This window comes from Misgurnus anguillicaudatus, unplaced genomic scaffold, assembly GCF_027580225.2.
Source record: "Misgurnus anguillicaudatus unplaced genomic scaffold, ASM2758022v2 HiC_scaffold_29, whole genome shotgun sequence".
Classification (NCBI taxonomy): Eukaryota; Metazoa; Chordata; class Actinopteri; order Cypriniformes; family Cobitidae; genus Misgurnus; species Misgurnus anguillicaudatus.
The window spans coordinates 4,604,996-4,624,136 of NW_027395279.1; the positions used below are offsets into that span (position 1 = coordinate 4,604,996).

The 19,141-nt window shown below is 37.6% G+C and overlaps 1 protein-coding gene across 2 annotated transcripts in view; it reads left to right on the forward strand.

The window, feature by feature from the left end:
- Positions 1-19,141, forward strand: part of LOC141362940 (mitochondrial import inner membrane translocase subunit tim16-like) — a 218,865-nt gene that overhangs the window by 113,966 nt on the left and 85,758 nt on the right. The gene's annotated exons all lie outside the window — the stretch shown is intronic.

The window sequence follows — 19,141 nt, forward strand, 5'->3', positions numbered from 1 at the left end:
TTACACTAAATAGTGCCTCGAATCTTAAAGATTTTCCTGTGTGAGGATGTGTGACGGTCGACGTCTTATATGTAAAATTGTACTGTTGACAGTTACCACATCTGTAATTCCCATATGGTATTTTGTTCAAGAAATGAGTAGCAGGTTTCAAATCAACTCCAACCAAAATATTTCGGAGATTTGGTGTTTTCTCATACACTACAAAAGGTTTGTCAAAACATTTCTTGAGATTGGGATCACTCAACTTTACAGTAAAAAATATGTTTTCAGCCTGGTGTTTTATGTCTATATAGCTAACTGTGAGGGGGTGAACTTTTTGTAAATCATCCGTTTCAATTACATTAAGCCTTAAAGTTCTGCATAATTAAGGGCGTGGCCGCTTGAGTGACAGGTGAACTACCGCTGCTGTCACTACCGTCGAGCTAGCTGGGCGTGGTTTCAGCAACCAGGCAACTCGGCTCCACCCACATCCCGCATTTTTGTCCATTTTCAGTTATCCAATCAAGTGATACGCGTGGTGATGCGCTGCCAAGGTGGCGACTGTGATTTTATCATATGGTCAATGGTATTGACTCCGTTTTGGAGCCTGTCTGAAATCAAATTTTGATGCTCGTAATCTTATTATTAGACTTTATTATTAGTCTGTTTTACAGACAGGATTGCATATACAATGGTAGTGAATGTTTTGATTTAACATTTTCATAGGCTTTATTATTTCATAGTATTGTAACTAAGGTATACCAAAGTAAAGTACCCCCACCATCTCTCTTTTCAGTGCGAGTCAGTTTTGTTATGAATACGTTTTTGTGTGTGTGTGATTGGAGCTGTTTGTATGGAGCGGTCGCCTCTCCACGCGGTCACTGCACGAGCGTGTGTTTCACATTAAGACTGGTTTCCTGTGCTGCCTTCATGAGAATGGCCGCTCGTGTCTGCCAACACTAAACGACAGACACGCACACGCATGGATAGTTCAGATGAATATGTTAAATTCATTTTAACTTTTAACTTTTCCAGAGAAAAGGTCTAACCATCATTAAAGAAGTTCAATTTAATTTAAGTTTCTTGCTTTATGCATACGTCTCAGATATAATGAGGTTTGGCAGTGGGATATACAGTCAAAAACACACGTAATTCAAGTCTCTGAAGTCTTAATCTTACGCAATTTTGCCTCTCGGGAAAGATTTTTGTTTAGCGTGACCATTTTAAACTTTAGGAGCCGAAATTCATGTGCCGTTTCATTCAGATTTTATATCGTGCTTGAATGATCTGGATTTGCTGTAATAGTTTTAATACCATAAAATTGTCAGACCTTTTTATTCTCATGTAGAAATGGACTACGTAACGTCAAACACGATTACATACAGCTGCTCTTTTTGGAGCTACCTGCGTTGACCATTGATTTCCAGCTTTGTGAAGTTTAATGTGTTTTATTTATTAGTAGCTGTCTTTGTGATTCATGAATCCTAGATGATCTGTTATTTAGCACGATGTCGTTTTTGGAGCAGCGTGTGATTTTAAATATGCACTAAGGTTTGTTTATCTGTTGTATAACTTTGTATTAGTGTCAGTAGAAGAGTCATTAATTTCCTCTAGAGACCATGATGGGCGATTATGCAGATTAGGTCGTTTTGTTAAACCAACTGTCAATCACTAAAATTTCTCTTGGCTGATTTTAGACAGTTTTTAGGCTGTTTTAAAGATTTCTCCGGTATGACCTGTAATGAAATGAAAAATATGTACAGTAAGATCAAGCATCCTCATGGATCCGGTCGTCATGGTGATGCACCTGCCTGCTGCCGCGGTTGAATGGAAGAACTCAAGAGTTACAGAAGCTCTATAATGAGATTCCCAACTTCATCCGAATGGATTTAGTGGGACGTGGGTGGGACAGAAAGAATTTCCTCTTGATGGGAAGTAGGGAATAATAAGAAAGGAGATCCTTTCACATGAATGGTGTATTCATTAAGATTTTACATTTGCTTTTCTTTGTGCCTGAAATAGATGTGAGATCATAATGGGAAATGAATTTACTTAAATGTGAGGTATTGTTTATTTTTATGCAGTAAGTTTGTGACTGTCCAGAGCACCAGCAGTTTATTGTTTTACATTATGAATGAAGTTAATGTGGCTGATTATATATATATATATATTTTAGTGTGCACTAAGCAGACAGAATTACAAGCACTCCATGTGTGCAGTAAGTTTAGCTTAATGATGGATACATTCATCAACCTTCTGCTTTAAAATAAAGATATATGAAGTATAAATATAAGTAGTGCTCATAACCACAGGTTGTATTATAACAGGCACATTCCACTGTGATTATAGTATTTACCTCTGTTTTATTATACGCAGTCTTGCTGCAGAGCTCGCTTTGCTTTTAATGCAGTCATTCAAGTTATAAATAACACCGAAATAATCTTTACCTACCTTTTTATAGAAGAAATGTCTGGGGACGGTTGCAGCAGCCGGACGTTAAATGGTTGGGTGTAAGCCCTACGCTGGACTTCGCTACGTCCAGCTTTGTGATAAAAAAGAAAATAATTTGCAGAATAATTCTAAAATTTTTAAATTGAAAGTACATAAAAAAACTTTCACCAAGTTCTCTTCTTTGTCTCCATTAATTTTTATGGCCTTGTCCCAAATGGCACACTCCGGACTTCCTCAGAGTCCACACTTTTATGACATCATGTAATGCAAACCTTACACTGAAAAAATGATTCATTCAATTTCCTCAATTTTTTTAAGGTAAGTGGTTGCAATCAATTTATTTAAGCTACATTTAAACAAAAAAGATTAGTAAAGTAAAATACAATAAAAAACTTTTGTTTAAATGTAGCTTAAATTAATTGATTGCAACCACTTACCTTGAATAAATCATTTTTTTCAGTGTATGGACCCTTGCGAGTCCACGAGGTTGCACCGGAGTCATATTTTTGGGAAGTGTTATGCCAGAAATAGGAAGAGAAGTGATATGACTCCTCCCATTCGTCGTCTGATTGCTCTTTCGCAAGGACTTCTGGGATGATAAAGTGCGTGCACTGAAAAAAATGATTCATTTAATTAAGTGGTTGCAATCAATTTATTTAAGCTAAATTTAAACAATGTAAACAATTTTTTTTAATGTAGCTTAAAGGGCCAATAAGTAGGATTTACCCCCATCTAGTTGTTGAATTGTATTTTGCATTCAAACGAACAGTGCTCTCTAGCACCTCGCCTTTCCAAATGTGTGTTGCAACTACGGTAGCCGTTATGTGATCACTGATCTCCTTGTCCGTTGCATCTGGTTCACGCGTTCTGAATGAAAACGCGTTGTGGAAATGTATTGATAGGCTATTGCTTTTTGTCCCTCTCTGCTATTATAGTTTATCAATACGGCGGAACGATATGGATGCCTCCTTGGACTTACCCATTCAATGTAAGTAAAGAGGAGAAATTCTAAGCTTACAAAGAAAAGTCAGATCACTGGCAGTGATTAATAAAACACTTAAAATCCTACTTACAGTCCCTTTAAATAAATTGATTGCAACCACTTACGCCGAAGACTGCATCAAGGGTGCAAAGGGGGCGCTGATGAGCACACTTGGGAGCATAAAAATCACAGATGGGATACCCTATGGACTCGTAGACTAAATGAGCATTTTAAGGCCACGAGACCGAAAGTCCACATGAAGTGCGCCATTTGGTACAGGACATATGTTATGTGTGGGAAAAGACAAATAACTTTATTTAATAACAAAAAACACCCTCGAGGGGGCAAACAAAGACAATAATCCAAATTATAAACAGGGCAGGGCAAGACAAGGCACACTCAACAGTATCTAAAGATGATCCAGCACAAGACCGCAAACACGAGGACATTAAATAGGAGAGGAACTAATCAAAGTAATGAGGGCAGGCAGGTGAAAGGCATGAACTAATAATTGCATAAGGAAACAAGGGGGCGGGGTTAAGACTCAAGACAGGAGAGCACATGGCATACCAAATACAAACATAGGCCATGTGCTTCCCCACAAAAACACAAGAAAACAAATAGGGCTGCCTTGATCCTGTCACATGAAATAACATACAGGCCTGACAGGATCATGACAATCTAATTATACTATTTATTGCTCTATCATTGCTCTTACACAAACTATGTTTTTTTTCTTTAGTAGTAAGTATGGTATGACTGGTAGTAGAATGATAGTACTGGGACATAATAACACATAACGGATGCAAGCGTTGTTGGAAGAGATGTTTACCATATAATTTATAGATTTAGTGCATTAGTAAACAATTATCTCTTGCAGTGAATTATGGGTAATAACAGTTGTTAAAAGTGGGTGCTTTTAGTGGAAGTAGTAGACCAGGGGTCTCCAACCTTTTTGTGAGCAATGGCTACTGGGTTCCCATGGGTCCTTGAAATCTTTGATAGTTTGTGAATCTGGGGGAAAAAGTTCAAGGCCCTGGGAAGTTTTTGAAAATATACATACATAGATACAGGTCATTGAAAGTGCTCGAATATATTTTATGCAAAAAATTTCCTGTAAAAAAATCCGTATTATTCCCTGTGTAGTGGATATCATTCAAATTCTAGACTTTTTAAGAACAAGTGCTATACTGTTGGCTTTAAATGCTTATATTTTCTGGATGCGAATGTTGATTCATACCAAAATGCTTTTTTGCATAGTTGTGTTTGACACATGAAAACATCTCGGGTTACGTATGTAACTGTTGTTTCCTGAGAAGGGACTGAGATGCTGCGTCTCCCTTGCCATACTTCCCGCGTCCCTGTAATGCCATCTTTGGCAATATTTCAGATAACGATATACTCCCTGGCTCCCTCAACACTCTGTCTTTGTCGTTAAGCCTCACCATTGGTTGAATTTGATATACACATTCAGATGCACTTACCCCTGGAGGCGGCCCCAAAGCGTCACTACAGTGACGCAGTGCGAGTTACCTTGAAAGGGAACTGTAACGATGTATCTTAAAAGGTAACACGATGTAACCTTGATCTCACTTGAAATGTGTCCCCACATTTAGATCTTGAATTTAAGGGTATTGGACATGGAAAGTTCATGAAAGGTCATTGAATTTGAAGTTAACTAAGGTGTGGCTACCAGACTGGATAAAACAATCTGAGGGCTACTTTTTTGATACAGTACACCCAAAACTTTTTTGTTTTACTTTTTGATTTGATTTTAATTGTTGATATGTTTCTCATTGTTTAAAGGGAACATATCATGAAAATCTAATTTTATAATTGGGTCCCTAGTACTTCTATCAACCTAGAAAATGTGTAAAAGATCAACCCAGTAACTTAGTTTCGGTAAACCATTCTCTGCAAGAATGTGAAAAAATAGGTAATTGAAATGTGGCTCCCCTTGTGATGTCATAAGGGGATAATACCGCCCCTTACTGTGGGTTTACACCAAACGCAAAGCGTGCAATCGCATCGCGTTGGTCGCTCTAGATTGAACTTCATGTCGTGCTAATTTTTCGCTCGAGTTGAATATTTTAGGCGAATAGCGCGTGTTTTACAGCAAACGCGCCGTCCATATCGCATCATTCGCATCGCCCCACGCGAGGACGCGTCTGATCGCGTCTTTGCATTGACTTTGTATGTAATCTACTCGCGTAAATCGTTAAACTCGCATCTGGTGTAAACCCACAGTTTATCTGCAACCACGGCACTGCCATTTAGTGAAGAGATCAGCTCATTTGCATTTAAAGGACACACCCAAAAACGGCACATTTTTGCTAACACTTACAAAGTAGCAATTTTAACATGCTAGAATAAATTATCTATTTATTAGCTAAAACTTCACATACAAACTATGGGAACACCAAAGATTCATTTGACATCTTAAAAAAGTCTTGTGAAATGTCCTTTAAAATGTTAACATACATAAAAGATGCAAAACTAATCTAAAAAATGTAATAAATAATACAATTGATACTCATTTCAACATACTTTCAATTTGGGACATACTAACCCTTATTTCGAATACTATTTGGAACCAATAGTTGGTGAATTGGGACAAAGGGCTGATGTCATAATCATGAGCATCATAGGCAGTGTGTACAAAATAGCCCCCTATAGACTCTCAAAGGACTGATAACTGAAGTTTAGATGTTTGTGTGAACGTCTGACCTCTGTGTGTTGGTCTGTTACGCTTTAATGCTGTTGTGTGTGAGCATCACACAGCTGCTGTCGCCTGCATCATTCTCACATTCAGACAAAAACACGCTTGCTTTGAATCTGACACTGCATGTTTGGCCATCAGCTTTAGAAATTGCAAACCGTTTTTTGGGTTGTTGTGCAAAGGATTGTGTTCGGGTTTGTTTTATTGTGACTTTTATTTGTTCAGCAGGTCATCTTCATTTTATTTTCAAAAGCATATGCTTTCCAAAGGACACAACCTTTACATGAAATGTTTTTTGGTTCTCTTTATTTTTTCTTTTCCGACAGAAGCCTTTTTGTTGAGCATGGCTCGTGATCGATTCACTTCACTGTACCTTTACTTCACTTTTGAATGTTTGTCTTGTCTCCTCCACCCTTTTCTGAGTTGCCTCTCCATGCATATAGCATGTATATATATATCAGTCTGTCTTTGTAAGCAGGCCAGACCGCACGCCTGAAGAACGCTGTACCATAGCAGCAGCAGCATGATGGAAAAAATAAGAGCTTTTGAAAGAATGGCTTCTTTTTAAAGCTTAAAAACCCCTGGCACAGCACGCACACATACACAAGTAAGACACGTATCTCAACCAATACTTTTAAAACCACCTTTTGGAAGCAACCCCGAAATAATAGATACCTATCCATGTCAGCATTAAAGGAAAAATGAAAAGCGTTGGCTCCAGGAGTTGGCACCGGCCGCTTCAGTGTTGACCTTTCTGCGGTTCACATTAAATGACATCTCTCAAGAGGTAAAGATGTTGTGGTGAAGCTCTCTCGCTCTCTCTTTCTCTCTCTCTCTTTCTCTGTAGAGATGGATTTAGAAGCTGTTGTGGTCGTGGGGTAGGGGTGGATGTTGGTGAGGGGCAGTAACGCAGCATCGCCCGCAGGGCCACATTAGGGCTGATCTGCGTTTTCCATCGGCGTCTCTCTCTCGGGCCGCAGGCGTCCGGGCGCACCGCCGCGGCGTCAGGCAGCGAGGTGGACGCTGGTATTTGTGTAGCACTGGACAGGGCGTAATTGACCTCACTCGATTTGGCCGACTTATTACAGAGCAGATAAAGACTCTGAAACGCATGGTTACGCGCCAGACCTTTAATCTGTATTCACTGGCGCGGCACACGGCCTTGCATTTGCATAGAAAAGCTAATGGATCAAAAGTTGTATTGAAATATCGAGTTGCAAAATTGTTTGCAAAACCTAATTTATAGTTACGGGTCCAAAAACATCATGTGCTGGAATTAAAGGAATCATTCGCACCAAAAATAACATTCGGCCAGTATCATCATATCATTTTATGCTTGCATGCTGTTATTTATTCATTATAAAGAAGCTTTGCTTTTTCTGTCTGTGTGTGTGTGTGTGTGTGTGTGTGTGTGGTTATAGGTATCGTCTTATCAGATTCACTTTGTTTACTTAATGGGATAGTTCACCCAAAATGAAAACCAAATCGATCAGAAGCCCCATTGACTTCCATAATATTATTTCTTCTTACTAAGGAAGTCAATGGGGCTTCTGGTTGGTTTAAAATATCTTTATGTGTGTTCATCAAAACAAAGAAATATATACTGGTTTGTAACAACATAAGAGTGAATAAATGATGGCACAATTTTTATTTTTGGGTAAACTATCCCTTTAATACAAAATACATGACATTCAAATAAACCAGGTCACAGTTTGAACAAAAAAAATTATGTTAAATAGAAATATTTTATGTTAAAGCCCCATAAATAGACTTATGAAAGGTTAAAAAGTTTTTTTTTAACTGAATGATCCTTTGGGGAACCAAAAAATAGTTCTTCTATGTTATCGTTGTGATGAACTATTTTTTATTAACCCTTTATTTGTTTATTCATTATAGTGTATGAAATATTATGCAGCAAACGTCAATTTGTTAACTTATTTTTTATCAGATAGTTTTATCACTTTTATTAAATTTTTTTATTGCTACAAATGCTTTAAAAAGTTTTGTACATAATGAGGGTGAACAAATAATACTTACAAATTCAATGTTTTGATTTTGTGAATATTTTGAGCAAACCGTTTCTTTAAAATTTCGGAAATATTTTTGGATTACATTGAATTTAGCGGGATCTCTTGTGTCTCTGTCTTTTATCCATCACTGTCATTCACTCGCTCAAGTCTGATGGAGATCCTGTTTAAACTGCGATGTAATTGGTCCAACAGCCACTCATAAAGATACTTTGTTTCCTGATCTGCCATTCAGTCCTTCAGTACGAATCAGACTCAGAGTCAATGTGGATGTCCAGACTCTTCCTGTAATTAAAGCTGTGAGGCTCGCGTGTGTTCGCCTTTAATAAAACAACCTGCTCTGTGTTGAGAAGAGCCGCGTCTGTTTGTTGTAGGGATCTGACAGCGTGTTTATGGAGCGATCACAGAGGTCATGTCGGTCAGAGGTCACGTCGTCTCATTGCTCAGAGTATAAGATGCTCTTTATGAGCGGCGTTCTGCGGGAGGGCCGTCTGGTTTGTTAAGTTTAGGATTTAACTAGATTTAATGTTAGGGCCACCCAAGCATGTGTGAGAAGAGCTACCTGCACTTCATATTATATATTCTTATATGTTTTTATACATGAAGAGTTTGGTTTCAAAACGCAATAGATCCATTTTGGCTAATTTCGGTAAAAACGTGTTTTCTGTACCAAGAAAGTGACAAGATGAAAACCACTATTTCCTGTTACAAACTTTCACATAGCATCTTTAGGTTATATTAACATTAAAAATTCAAATCCATAATTTGAGTTTCAAAGATTTATTATAAAAACTAATTTTCCCCCCCGCAAAATGCAATAAATGACAGGTTTTTTTTCCAAAATGCTTTAAATTTATTGAATCAATATATATAATGTGCATTCATCTTTGCCATGTTATATTCATGTAGTTGACTAGTGGTATACACTGATTAAAAAAAGAAACATTAATGGCATTTATCAAAATACTTACTTTGTCATATTAAGAACACTGTCATTGCTGCTGTTCTTGGGACGTCGTCGCTGAACTTTTTTGACAGCGATCAGCTGTAAAATGTTTTGGTCCTGCTCGATATTCAGTGACTTTGAGTAAATTAATGTAAAGTTTTTCATAAGATTATCTGGGGTCAATGTGTTAGCATGACAGAAGCTTGATGCTGTCATGTGAAAACAAGCAACAGTCGCATTTTTCTTCCCCGCCATAGAAAACCATCACAGGTTTATCAATGCCATCAAAATTACTATTTTGTTTTTGTTTGTTTGTTGATCACAAGGTAAAAAGTAGATGAGGAAAACTAGGAATCCGTGTGTATTCAAAGCGCCGCTGCCGCCATTGTTGTTTACAGTGAGTGGAATGGCGCGCTGTGATTGGTTAAGCAGATTTATTGCATTAGAGAAGAAGGACTGGCGTTTGTCGCAGTTTGGGGAAAAAGGGAGAAAAGATGACAGAATAACACGATGGATATCAGATTTTGCATAAAATGAAGAATTTACTTTTTAATTCTGACCTGATACAATACTGATTTTGGCTGTAACTCTTGTTTTTAAATGGCGTTTAGCGCGTTTTGGAACCAAACTCTTCAAATATATATATATACATATTTTATATTTTTAAATATATAATAAATTTAACAAAACAATCCTCGGGAGTGACAAAAAAAGCATGACGGGAACCATTAAGAATGTGACTAAAAATCTAAATATTTATTCATGTAAAAACATAACGATTTTTTTGTTGAGAAATGAATTTGAACTTGTTTTCTCTGTAGTATTGAAAATTGGAAAACAATGCATCTTTTTTTGATATTTTCTCCATGTTTTTACAATTAAAATTTTCAGTAAATAAATGCAATTATTTTTATTAAGAATTTGGCAGAAATGTTGTCGGTAGTGACAGAATGAAACAAAAATGATAAATTTACTTAAACACATACCTATAAATGGTAAACCTAGAAAACCTGAAAGGGACCATTCAAATGGTCTCTTAAATTTTTCCGCAGCTGTATATATAAACAAAAGGGAAAATAACAGAAAACACATGTAATAGTTGTGTTTAAAGAGCAACAGAACATTCAGAGAAGTCTTTCTCTATATTTGAAAAATGCTGGGTTGTTTCATCCCATGGTTGTTTAAAATACGGACAAACGCAGCCGTTGGTTTAAATTAACCTAAAATATCCATATTTCTAAATATTTTACACTGTGCATCATTAGCGATATGACAGCCAGATTATTTGTCCGTTTATTAAGACATATGTGACCCAGGACCACAATTAAACATATAACAGTTGAATAAATAAGCTTTCCATTGATGTATGGTTTGTTAGGATTAGACAATATTTGGCTGAGATACAACTATTTGAAAATCTGGAATCTGAGGCTGCCAAAAAGTCAAAATATTGAGGAAAATTGCCTTTAAAGTTGTACAAATGAAGTCCTTAGCAACAAATATTTCTAATGATAAATACATCTTTTAAATATTTACGGTAGGGAATGTACCAAATATTTTCATGGGACATGATCTTTACTTAATATCCTAATGAGTTTTGGCATAAAAAAGATAATTTTGACCCATACAAGTATTGTTAGCTTTTGCTACAGATTTACCCGGGTGACTTATGACTAGTTTCGTGGTCCTGGGTCACATATGATATTAAAAAAACAATTTAACAAAATATTTTACTATGTTCTTACCTCAACTTAGACAAATTAATACATACCTATCTTTTTTCAATGTGTGCAGCACTTAATCTTTGTACAGCGCGTCATGAATGTGTTAGCATTTAGCTTAGCCCCATTCATTCCTTAGGATCCAAACAGGGGAAAATTTAGAAGCCACCAAACACTTCCATGTTTTCTCTATTTAAAGACACTTCGGGCGCAGTAATATTGATGGAAGTTTGAGCGAGGGGGGGAATAGTCAGGAGTGATGATGTTACTGCGTGCCAAGGTCGAAATGTTGCGAACTAAGTGATCTTCCGCCATACAATATAGTTCTAATTTATATCCGCTTAAAAAAATCTACTCATGTAATAGCCTTTAAATCGGGAAAAAATGGAACTGTTTGGTGGCTTCTAAATTCATCCCTGTTTGGATCCTAAGGAATGAATGGGGCTAGGCTAAATGCTAACACATTCACGACGCGCTGTACAAAGATTAAGTGCATGCATTGAAAAAAGATGGGTATGTATTAATTTGTCTAAGCTGAGGTAAGAACATAGTAAAATATTGAAAAACTGTGCTGTTGTCCTTTAACAATACATGAATGCATTGGGTTGCCGATTTTATGCAAAGTGACTTGCAGTGCAAGGTATATATTTAGTGAGTATGACACGTTTATGTTATGTTACATGCATGCAAAGCAGAACTGAGAAATTTCCCTCTCGCCATACAGAAGAAGCAATACAACTATATTCATGTGATCTGCGATAGCCTACCAGTAGTCAAAAATGGGGCCTCTTTGGCTAGTTGTGAACATTTATATAAGTACTCGAGTAATATTACTGTAACCGGAGCAGAAGGATAAGTACAGAAAAGTGCTTCTGGGAAAAGATGTTGAGCTTCTTTTCTGAAGATCTGCTAAGTTTACTTTATCACCAAGAGACCTTGAGCATGAAAGTACAATAGTGTTGGAGAATTTCCCATGCTCCCCTGGGCTTTTGCATGTCACAAAAGGTAGATTCAGACAGAAAGAGGAAAATGAAGACCATTATAATTCACCATAGGGGGATTCTCGGACGGGGGCTGAAGGATTTGTTTGTGTTGTGTTCAGGCGTGCATGTACGTGTGGTCCAAGACAGCTGTCTGTGAATCCGAAATCACTTCTGTTCCTGGCCACGCACAAAGATTTTTCAGTGGGACAGTGAAGCATTCACTCACGAAAACTTCATCTTTTATAAGAAACTTCAAGGGCTGCAGGCTATGTCCATTCGGAGACCCCTAGGGCTACGCTCCCTGTATGACTCTGAGGCCCATGTTTGCACTTCCAAAGTGTGTCTGTGTGTGTGTCTTCCTGAAGTCACCCACAGTGCATACATGTTTCCCCCTCCGGCTCCTTGTTATAATTCTAGCTAGGCAGCAGTGCCATTGAGTTCACCCCATGAATGCACGTTTCCTGCTTTTCCTATTAATTTGTCACTACAAGACTAAATGAATGTGTGACCCAACCGCTTGAGCAAACTAATTCTTAGAAATTGTTAATAGAGCAGTGAGGTTGGTCTCTGCATATTTGCCCCAGGCGAGAGGCATTTTGCTTACATTTAAACCTTTTTCCATATATCTGGTCTGCCAAGAATGCATTCCTTAACCAAAATCAAAACAGGTCTATTGGCCAGAAGATGTCTATGAATCTGCATATGTGCTGTGTTAATCTGCCGGCTGGTTTTTGGTGTTTCTCCAACACTGATCTCATCGCCAGCATGATCTGTTGATGTAAGTCCAGGTCATTAGACCGATCATTGACTTGTGGTTGTGTCACTTGCTTTTGGTTTTGGTTCAGCGTCATGAAAACACAAATTGCATCATTTGTTGTGTTTTTCATTAGACACACGAACGCTGGCTCATCTTTGCAAGTTTTAGAGATATTGAGGAACAACATGTGCCTTTTGTTTGGAAGATGTAGACGTAACATTTTGATTTCATAGAAGAACTATTTTTGGAACCATTCCCAGACAGGAGACGATTCCGGGCCGAATCCGCACCGGAACTGCTAACTTTGGCACAGATTCGGTATAGAGTCATCTGCTGGGTTTAGACAGAAATGGTTTTTCTTTGGCTTTGTGAATCACCTTCACTTTTAAAAATGTAGATCCCTGATCCGAGCCAGCCAAATTGAGAACGAGTGTCTGAAACGAAACCATGCTTTGGCGTTTCCACAACGGCATTAACACACCGTTACACGCAATGTTCCAGGTGACTTCTCATTCGCTCCAAGAGTTGTGTTTTAGATATCTTGGATTTCAACAGCTTGTACCCCAGAGAAGGACTACGCCTTGTGTTGGCAGCATGCGTGAGTTTTACTACTTGTGGGCTCTTAATGGTTTTATTCTTGAATCCACAGCCTCTTTATACAGTACAGGTTTTTGGGTATTGGGAAGGAACGAGAACAACAGCAGAAGAAAGCATTGAAACATCAGGTTCACATCAGCGTTTATAGTGTATGGAGGATTTAGACAGGTTTCAGTATTATCAGATTGGCCGGTAAAGTGTAATTGTCAGCAGCTGTGTTGTGGATGTTCATTCTAGTCATCAGGTGCATCCCAATTTAAAGGTTGCGGCGTTTGAAGGGCGTATTTGAAGGCCAATGATGTCACCGCGTCACGACAAAGGCTGTCCCAATTCGGAAGCTCCATCATGTTTCCAAAGATGGATCCTTCACAGCCTTGGCCATATCAAGAGTCAATGCACGTCTATGACGTCTGGGTATTTTAAAATGAATATTCATAATTGTAGTTAAATAAAAAATGAATATTTTTCTTGTAACTGTTTTACTATAATAAATTATGTTTTAATTATGTGAATTAATATCATTGCTGTAATACTGTATATGTTGTGTTTTATTTTGTATATTTCTAAAGTGTAATTTATAGTCATGCATAGGTTCTATGCCATAGGTTATGCGTAGGCTTTGCATAGATTGACATGCACCTCTCCATAATCTTACCACAAATGTACCACAAGCGCTGTGATTGGTCCACTAGAACCCCTCCTGTCAGGCAAAAAAATTGCATTGCATTTCTTTTTTGCATAGTTGTGTTTGACACATGAAAACGTCTCGGGTTACGTATGTAACTGTTGTTCCCTGAGAAGGGAACAAGACGCTGCGTCTCCCTTGCCATACTTCCTGCGTCCCTCTCTTTGGCAATATTTCAGATAGCGATATACTTCCTGGCTCCCGCGTCACCTTGTCTTTGTCGTTAAGCCTCACCATTGGTTGAATTTGATAAACGCATTCAGACGCACTTGGAGGCGTCCCCAAAGTGTCACCCTAGTGACGCAGCGTGAGTTCCCTCAAAAGGGAACTGTAACAATGTATCTTAAAATGTAACACAATGTAACCTTGCTCTTACTTGAAATGTGTCCCCACCTTTAGTCCTTGAATTTGAGAGTATTGGACCGTGAAAGTCCTTGAAAGGTCCTGTAATTAGAAGTTAGATAAGGTGTGGGAACCAGTGTTGGGGGTAACGCATTACAAGTAATGCGCATTACGTAAAAATATTACTTTTCTGAAGTAACGAGTAAAGTAACGCATTACTTTATAAATGTACACATTAATATTTGAGTTACTTTTTTAAAAAAGTAATGCGAGTTACTTTTGAGTTTAATTAATTCAATTTAAAAATAAAATAATGTACTCAATAAAATTGAACATATTAACGTAGAATTACTCACTCTGTGCGCCTGAGCAGGAACAGTTTGAGTCAGAAACGGAGATGGGAGGCCAGAGCTTGACATTTTTGTGATCATAAAAAACACCTGCAAGGCCTGAAAGAGATCAAGGCTCAGCCAAGTAAGAAAAAGTAACGCAGAAGTAGCGTAAGCATTACTTTCCATGAAAAGTAACTAAGTAACGTAATTAGTTACTTTTTGGGGGAGTAACTCAATATTGTAATGCATTACTTTTAAAAGCCACTTTCCCCAACACTGGTGGGAACCCTGTGCTTTTTCTTTGGCTGTTGCACTGTTATTGTGGGTTACATGTGTGGATACTGCCTACTTGGCGATCTGGATATGTAATTGCACGTCAACGCGGATGCCGATGCAAGAATATATGAAAACCGATGCGTAGCCTACGGCATTGAGGCTACGCTGTAGGACCTACGCACAACTATGTTGATATACTGTTGGGTAGTTTAATCTGCGTCAGTGCATAATATTTTCTAAAATAAAATTGAAAACTTTTTATTTACATATTTATGTTTAAAAGTCTCAAATGTCTCTGCTGTGTTGTGTCGGCTTACAGCCACGGTGGGGGGGACAGAAAGTGGCGCAAGTAGTCTTGTTTAAGTTCACTTCAACTGCATCCTTTAAAGACAGAGTCCCCACTTTCCAAGTCTGCGCCCTTCAGCCTTCAAATTGGAATGCACACATCATGTCACCTGTTTATTGACATAAATGTATAAACTGGGAGGACTCCATTAAAATGCCCAGTTTACACCTGCTATTAACAATTAGCTTGGCTGATCCGATCACAGATGTACTGTCTTTAAGTCCTTTAAACCATTTTTTTGCATTTGTAGCGTTACATAGTGTTTTTATTATGCGTAATATTTACATGCCGATCTGAAGTTAAGTTAGCATATTGTTAATGTTAGGTGTAAACATGGCTGCTGATCTTTCTGGCATTCAATAACAGATTTCTATTTTTATGCATAAACATCTTGCATAGTTTTCTCCATTCTTCAGCACATCTGGAAAATTGTCCACTCCAGTGTATTGATCCGTGTAGATTATTTCCAAGGCTTTATTCTGGAAACTTCTGTTAAATGATCATCTCACAAATCTATAAATGCTGAGGTTTGACCATGTCACCTTTGCAATATTTTCCATTGTTCAGCCTTCTCCATCTTTCTTCTTCACTCCTGCTCGTTGCGTTTGCGGTGCACTCGGCTCTTGTAATACCCGAGAGACGGAGCTCTGTGTTCGCGGCATTCTTCTGTCATTATTTTTTCATTTTCTGTGTTTTTCTTCATCATTCCACTCTTTCCCGGTCTCCATCATTTCTATCTGTGACGCTGGCGTCAGCATTCCTGTGGTCCGTGGCCCCGGGGCCGAGAGGCCCATGAACGCTGCTCACGGTCCTGTCAGAGGATAAAGTCTCAGTTATACAGAGAAGCGTGAGGATGTTTATATTGAGATGTTTCTTCGTCTGTGTTTGTTAGTTTCGCGACAGCTTGAAGTGGTCGTGAACTGGCACGCTGCAGGATGAATCCAGAGACACAATCTTTCCTCTATGAGCTCACTGTGAGTGTCCACAGCTTTGGATTGTCTTGTGATGTGCTGGCTTGTTGTAGGACTGCTGTGCTGGCATCTTTTACTTACTTCAACTTTTTTTTAGAGCCAGATGTCATTCCTATTCACCGGGAGCTCATTTTTGCAGCAACTTTTGTGGTGAAAAGCAAGACAGTACATTCTTATCCGCTTATTTAGACCAGGGATTGATTTTTTTTTCGGTAACTTACCAACCAATAGGAGATCAACATTTGTTTCATGTGTCTCCTGAAGCTGTTTACACGACAACAATGTAGTAAAAAATGGAAAAGTTGCATTTTCATGTACACACAACAACCTTATAAAAAACTTATGCACATGCCTGTAGATTGAACACACAATATAAGTCACCATTTCCACCTCACAGTTCTCACAGATTTGAAATTATACCATTTACACGACAACAAAAACATTTGCATTTTCAGAACCCGAAACCACTGTCATGTAAACGAACAGCTGTACTGTGTAAAAAGTTTCCACTTTTGGTTAAAAATGCTGTTATGTAACAGTATTTTAGCATCCAATTACCTACCTATAGCACCTATGTACCTTAAAGTCACATTGAAATAGAAGAAGCAATTGTATTATTTTTCCCATGGTGACATACATCATTGATGTCTCCGAAGAGTTTTATCAGATTTATAAAAGACAAATCAGCTTTACTGATTCTTTTCAATAACGTACAAAAATTTTTTTAAGGGGGAGTTACGAACTGCGGGAGGAGCAAGTCACGAGTCAACACTTTATACAACACACTGGATAACTTATGATTCACTACGGGGCAGTTTCCCGGACAGGGATTAGCTTAATCCAGGACTAGGCCTTAGTTTAATTAGGAAATATTACTAGTTTTAACAAACATGCCTTACTTAAAACATTACCTGTGTGCATTTTGAGGCAAAACAAAGGGCACTGGTGTATTTTAAGATATGTCAGTTCAAGTTGTTTTCAGTTTGGACAGCTCTTAAAAATGTTTTAGTCTAGGACTAGTCTAATCCCTGTCCGGGAAACCGCCCCTACATGTTCATGTTGTTCATATAATATGCACTTGCGTGCCTATTTCCAACATAATTTCAATTCAATTTTCAATTTATTTTATTTATATAGCGCTTTTCACAATTGGTAATTGTTTCAAAGCAGCTTTACATTTATAGAAGCAGGGGAAACACAGAATAATCGACAGACAATATAAGTAGCAAAATAAAGCGAGCGCATTAATAATGTCTTGTATACAAGAGGGTGCTAAGTTAAGCCAATGTCAGCTGACTCACCCGGGTTGAAAAAAAACCTTGGAGAAAAACCTCTGGGAGGAACAAAAAGTCCTAGGAGGAAAAAACCCTTGGGAGATAATATATTTTCCTGGTTCCAGACAGGCTAGCTATTGCGGCATTAGTATATTACCCAGACGAGTTATGTGAGTGCTTTGTTCCGTAATTGTGTAAATTCTTTGTTAAAGAAAAAAGTCATACTTTTAGATATAGCTTACCCCTGAAATGTCAGCTGGACCCGTAATCGGAAAAAAAACTTTTAACAAAACTGGTACGAACTTTGGCGAAGTGCACACGGTACAGAAATACCCTGTAACACATCCAACTGCTTTTTTTGACACGCATGAGGAAACCAACTTTTAAATTGTTTTAATAGGTCAGAATGCATGAAATACCGTTGAACCCCTTCTTTAAAATTTTATTTGTTATATATAAAAATACTAAAAATAAAAAAAAATTGACAATATACTTTATTATTCTGCGCCAAAATACCTGAACCTGACTTACTAAAACATAACTTTGAAAACTTTGTTCACTTTAGGCAAGGAAACGCATGATGATTCTTATACTGTAGCATTCATTTCACAAAACTCATTAATCATTAGAAAGTAAAAACCAAATGATTTTATGTAAAAAAAAAACGAATGATGAAAAAGTGACAGAAAAATTCCTTTTAGAAGTCTTATCACAGGTGGGGTAAAATTTTATAATAACATTATATTAATTATAAATAATTAATAATAATATATTATATATATATATATATATATATATATATATATATATATATATATATATATATTACACAGTACACACATGTATGATGTAAATAAAAACTTTTATTCTGCAAACGATTAGTGGCGATTAATTGTTATGCAGCCCTAGAAAGTAGTCATACTGTTGTATGTCCATCACAAGTGTCATTTCTTTGGGTAAAACTTTTAGAAACTCTCTTTATATAAATGTGAAATAGACATTATACTGTTACTGTATAGACTGTATAGACTCAGTCTTGTTTTCATTCATGCTAATTTAAACATATGTCTACTCATGTTGTAACCTTTACTGCTGAAATATTTATGATGGCAATAAGGCACAAAAACATTAAAAGTAAAAAATGTGAGGGGAACTGTATACTTCAACAACACACAACTGTTTAAGCTCTTCCTGTAAGCCCTGGCATTCGTACCGTATTTACCTCTGAAGGGAAGGGAAAACGTATGACAGAAGGAGCTGAACAATATTTACTCTGCAGTAATTTTCTTTGGAATTTTGGGGAAGATAATTTAAAAAAGTCTACAATGGACTCTTTGAGCCGCGTCTGGGTTTGGAGTCGAGCCAGTGGACCAGGTCTCTTAAATTCACAGAATAAAGGAGCTCTTTTATTGAAAAGCTGGAAAGCAGACACACGCACACACATACACAGACCGGCTTGTGTTAAGCGTGCTGTGAATGACGTGTTGCTGTAACACGTGTTAAAGGTTTTCGGCCGAGGCCAGAACTTTGTTTCTTAGTTATTGTTTTAGTGTTTGAGAGAAAGCGCAGAGACTCAGTAGGGCCTGCTGAGTTTGTGAGAGTTTTTTGTCGTTTTAATTGTTTGACAAGATTGTGCTCATTACAAATGGAAATGCTGTTACTGTTGGACAGCGGTGGGCTGTTTAATGTGTTTGTGTTGTTAAATGAGGTTTAATCAACAACAGATGAATAGTTAACGCCGTGTAGACCTCAG